The sequence below is a fragment of the Choristoneura fumiferana genome, chromosome 16 (genome assembly GCF_025370935.1).
Source record: "Choristoneura fumiferana chromosome 16, NRCan_CFum_1, whole genome shotgun sequence".
Lineage (NCBI taxonomy): Eukaryota > Metazoa > Arthropoda > Insecta > Lepidoptera > Tortricidae > Choristoneura > Choristoneura fumiferana.
Window position 1 is genome coordinate 20,177,739 of NC_133487.1, and position 6,000 is coordinate 20,183,738.

Here is a 6,000-nt window from a genome sequence, read left to right on the forward strand (position 1 = left end):
AATTTAAGACAGGCTTGTAGTGTGTCAAGCCAAGTTCAAGCCAACAGAACTGGCGAGCAGCACCGTGTGTAATTTACCCGAACCATTAATTGGAGCCACTTTTGACCCCCTCATAACTTAAAAACTATTTCACATCAACTTGTCTTTGGCTCTAAATGAGCCAACAACTTTTCACCGTAAATCGTTTCGAATCTGTCTCAAGTCGTAACGTAACGATTCGTCGAATGCACACCTGTCATAGAATTATCAGTTATTAATAATATCAAATTATCGTAACATGATTCGCAGACGGTACGTCCTATATATTATTATTGCCACGAACAATGTTTCATCGTGGTCACGTTGCATCGAACGAGGCATTTGTTATCATTACAGCACGATTAAAAAATATATTGCGGTCAGTCGTAAGTTAATACACATTACCCTCTATTTAAGAATCCAACAGCAAAGATCATTTGTGAAGCAATATTATCCGGGCTGCTATAAAAATACCTAACATCGAAGGCTAAGGCGGGAGCGAAGAGGAGCGTAGCCTTCTAAACCTAACCTATTCGAGTCGCATCTGCTCCGAACCGTCTTGCTTGCTCGCTTCGCTCGCTCGCACAAATCAAATGTTTTTTTTTGCATTTGACACGCTTGATATTATACCATCTAATATTAAATTACAGTGTTTCGATGAAATGTAATGTCATAGAAACGTATTATCAAAAATAGTAACACTGGTGAAACGATTTTCTGTGTTAAGTTTAAGTATAAGAATTTTAGGAACTGAAACTTATGATGAACCAAAATTATAGTAAAAGCGTTTCAGTGAACGACTATGTCGATATACAAATAAAATGATGAAGTAAAATTCGATGAGTTGATTCTTGTGTAAAAGGTAATTCGAGCAAAGGAAGCGAGAGATGAAACGAAGTTCGATAAATGGTTTCTAAGTGATAACAAAGTTAGTGTTATGGGAAACAACAATCGATGAACAATTTTCGGTAAAATGATGGATTACCAATAAAAACTTGATACCAACATATTTATTATATATATATATTTTTTTTAGTGTGTTGGACTTTCCTGTGTGGCAAAGGTAAAAATAATTTAATATTTTTATTCTAATAGAAGGGCATTTCTATCTACCGTTTTACGCTGAGTTTATCTCTCCGATTTCAACAAAATTTTGGAGGTAGACTCAGTCCACGATTCCGAGCCGGAAAAACGGGGTCTCCAGATGTGTCCCCAAAATATTGTATGGATGTGTCCGTTTTGGAAAAATTCGTGCCCAGAAACCAACAAAAATATTAAACCCTACGTTTCGTAATAAGTACATATAATAATTAATAGCAATTTAGTGTACGTCCGGAAATTTTGAATGATTTTTTCATTAATAAAAATAGTGAGCATGCAACTACGGCTCAGGCCTGAAATGTCTGTTTTCTAAAATGTACAATTCTCAAAACGTCTGCTTTTTCACAATGTTAGCACTTCTATTTTGCCAGCTTTCACAAAATGTCTGCTATTTAAAATGTGCACAATTTCAGGAAGTCTTCTATTCGTAATGTTTACATTCCTATAATATTAGTACCATCTATTTTAATTTTTAAACTCACTTTTTTGTCTGTCCCTGACTGAATGCTCCTATCATCCACTCAAAGGTTGACTGGTAGAGATCCCTTAAAGGGATAAGTTCGCCTTTGTACATATATTTTATTGTTTGTAATCTGTGTTTGTTTACTTATTTTGTACAATAAAGAGTTTACATATACATACATACATACATATTAGCATTACCATAATTTCTGCTTTTCCGTTATGTTCACTTTTTTAAATAGGCTATAGTCTTGTTATGTTTGTTGTCCCGGGCCATAATGTCTGCTTTATTTTCAAATAAATGTACTAAATGTAAATGGTTTAATTGCTTGCATAAGTTTACTCTTTGATAACATAAATATCTATACCTAATATAAAATTACTGCTTTGGAACAATAGTACATTACTGTAGAGGCCGGGAAGTAGGGGGCTGCAGGCCAAGCAGATATAGACGGCCGAGCGTAGCGAGGCCGGATAGGGATGCGAGGCCGGCAACCCCAGGTTCCGGCCGAGGCTTGTATAGTGCTTTTCTCAAACATTACATGAAATAAAATTAAAAAAAAAACAAGAAAGGAAGCTGGCGGACGCTAGTCTGGTCGCCCTGTTGTGTACGCGCGTGTCGCGCTGGCTGGTGGCGGCGGCGGGCGGCGGGCGGCTGCGACGGTGGTGCTGGGCGTGGGCCGCGTGCGTGTCGCAGGGCGCGCGTTTAAACAAAAGACGGTTGCATTGCTGGCCAGCGGCCTGCAAGGTTGTATGAAATCTCTTTGCAGGCCGCTAGAGTGACCGCGCGCAGGCAGGCGAGTCACAGCGCCTGCAGCGCGATACTTCTCAGCCTATTATTTGTAACACAACGTCAATATTTCATGTCATGTTTGAGGAAAATATTTTTTCGTTCCCAACCGGTTTCGTACCCGAACGAAGGGATTTTCGTAGTTTAATTTTTTACTAAAATCAATGCTATTAAATGCGAAAGTAACTCAGTCTATCTGTCTGTTACTCTTTCACGGCTAAACCGCTGAACCGATTTAGATGTAATTTGAGGCCCAGATTGGGGACATTTTGGGAAAAAGACTTTTTTTGGAATGCCAACGTTATAAGAAGGCGGATATTTTGAGGTTGCAGACATTTTGAGAATAAGCACTTTCTGAAAAGCGAACACTATACAAAAACTGTCATTCTTGGAGACAGGCAATTTTAAATAGCTGACATTTTGAGAAGCTGACATTATGCAAAAGACGTGCTGACATTCTGAAAAGCAGACATTTTGCGAAAAATACGTTTTAGGAAAACGGATATTTCAGGCCTGAGCCGAAACTACCGTGAGACTTCATATGTATGAAATGTTATTGTACCCGACCACGTCTCAAATCACTCACTCACGTCTTAAATCGAGTTTAGCTCGACATGTTGAGTCGCTCCTAAGAGCCCGAAACATGTCGCGCTAAACTCGATTTGAGACATGAGCTATCCGATAAAATATTATTTAACAAAAATAGTATATCAAAGATAGGTGAATTATACTGGTTTTGAATAGGTATTAAACTAAATGTAAACAACTTTAGCTGCCAGATTTGGTCCCTTCAAGGATTTTAAACATTTTACTTATCTTTTATTGGAATACAAACTAGACCAGTGTATTTCAATAAAGAAATGTAAATGTATAGATAGTCTAATGGGGGAATTTAAAGATTTAAGACACCAATTGACGTTGTGATTTGTTGGCATTTAGTTAAATAGGCCAATCAACTATTTTAACCGACACTTTGGGCGTCTCCTGCGTTACCAAAATTTTCTCTGGCGTTACCAAAAAATCGTACTTCCAACAAGATATTTCACGGTTTAATAGGTTGAACTTATGTAAGATGGCATGAATTCATGTACACAATCTATTAAATTACAGAAAAAACATGTTTACTTACAAAAATCTGCAATTGTTTGAAAAATGTCGCGGACAGATTAGTGTCGGTAAAAAAATTGATGCCCGAATACCTATACAAACCAAACCAAGTATACTTAGCTCTTTATTTCTTGTTAGATTCAGTGTTAGGTGTAGCTCCCTCTACAACTTTTTTAAATATTAGTCTATTAATTAAAAGCCTTAAGTGGTATCACCTCAAATCAACAGGGGCAGACTGTCCCGTAGCTGCGTTAAGCGCAGAGCTGCGCATTTTCTGAGTTTGCTTTTTGCCGCAGGACAGACTATATCTTGTATTGGTTATATTGTTGAGTTTATTATTTGCTTAAACATTTAGAATTTCTTTCTTTTTTCTTTAAACTACAGTCGTACGGAAATAGTGATTAAAAATTCTGTAGATTTAGGGCTTCAAATTTAGGTGTCAGGTACATATTTATTCAACACTAAGAGCCACGCACACATGCAAATGACAGCGAACTAGTGAAAAATTATTGCAAGTCACTTTTCTAGGCTTTGGAAGGCTTTCGGCGTAAGCTAAACAAAATATTCCATTTTTTTTCGGGTCACGAATATTTGTATACTAACTGTAAATTTGCCCTTTGAAATGTTCAACAATAATATGAGTTTTCATACTGCGCATATAGAATTAGATGAATCGTTTCAATAGTCCCAGGAATTATTTGATTGATTTTGGCTTTCACTTGATATTGTCAAAGTATTTATTGTGCTCAATTGTAACCCTTTATGAGCTCTTTAAAACATACTTTGATAATCATGCATTAGATGCGGTGTTAATCCTATTTCTTCGAATATTGGACACGAAAATTACCGTATTTTATTCTACCTACCAGTCTTGATTGCATTATCTTTGAGTTGAAATTGCGATAACTTGTATTGTATGTATTCCGAGGTACAGAAATCTCATGCCAAAGCCCAAGAACGGAAGCCGTATCAGCGTAAGGAATCAAACTACCCTATGCGTAAAACAGTTCATGTGTAGTGGTACATAGTAGGCTGGAAAGGAAACAGCCTCGTTGAAGCTATCGGTATGTAGAATCCTGCTGGAAACGACGTTTTCATATTTTGAATCTTTATTTATACGTGGATAATACTATCATCATCATCACCCATCATTATCGTGGTCTGGTTGTTTATATATATATCTAGAGGGTCTTTTTCCTCATAAGCTTTAGAATTTCCGTGTAATTTTTCAAGACAGGTACTGCTGTGTCCTTAAAAGGGCAAACCTAACGCTTTACGACGGTGCTGGTGGGCATCGTACGGTAGTAAGCGAGACCTCTGGGGAGCTAGTACAGTCTCCATGTTTTCAAATTGTCGTTTTGTGTCGTGGGTGTGCCAGATAATAAAAATTCTTAGATATAGTTGTTAATTTCCAGGTGTAGAGCTTTATTGTGCTAGCTGCTCGAGGAAGACCTGAATGCGTTCAAGCGTGTTGCTGCGGGATGCAAGTTAATACTATAAAAATGTTGCAAGTATTACGCTTGCGTATATTTAGCGATTAGATTACGCTTGAATCATTCCAAGTACATTTTTTGTTAGATCCGAAGGAATTTGTTTTGGAGTTTTCGACGGTAAATTCAGAACTTTACTTCCTATATATTTATTTGTATTTAGTATGAATAATGAGAATACAGGCTACATGTAGGCATCTACATGTTTCTACGATAAATAAAGACATTCTGACTCCAAAGCAAATCGGATCTCGTTTTGAACGGTATGCCAGTATTCAACCAAGTGGTAGAAATTCGTTCAAGAATTCCCAAAATTGCGAGAAATACCGAGATTACATCTGGAATATATTTATACTTACAAGAGATACTTTACCTATTTACTCAATTGATGATTAGCTTTGACGACGAACCGGAGTCTTTCAGTGCTCACCCTACACGCGTATGAGCAAAATTCCTTCTTGATGCGAACCGATTGCGGTTTAGGAACTAATCTTATGAACTTTTTTTTCCTCCCGACCCGTGGTCCAACTACTATGTCCAACTGGTTGCACCACGGGGAAGCAAGTTTACTCATCGTCAACCGATTGCACCACGGAGAAGCAAAATCATAGTCCAATTCTGGAAAGTATGTTTATCCATGGTCCTACTGGGTGGGTCCAATTAGTTCAACTAGTTGAACTACCACTTGAACTCTGTGGAATCGGGGTTCGGACTGTTGGTTTCACTGTATTCAGAATAAACTACATAGTTGTTGGGTTTCATGAGACTTTTAATTTTTAAAAATGCAGTAATGATAGTACTATTTTGATACACATGCCCAGGTAAATTTACTTCCCCATGGTGCAAATGGTTCAACATAGCAATTGTTTCATATGCCCTTTGGACAATAGCCTCAGTTGTAACACGGGGTTACAGCAATAAGTTGCAGAAAAAAAAGTAGTCTGAGAATTGAACCATCCTGGGTAAGTTTAGGTTCCCGTGGTGCAACCAGATAGCAGTTGGACCACGGGTCGGGAGGGATTTTTCCCTTGT

General features: G+C 37.7%; 1 protein-coding gene across 1 annotated transcript in view; it reads left to right on the top strand.

Annotated features, from left to right (window-relative positions):
• Positions 1-6,000, top strand: part of LOC141436225 (uncharacterized) — a 31,597-nt gene that overhangs the window by 10,526 nt on the left and 15,071 nt on the right. The window lies entirely within an intron of this gene.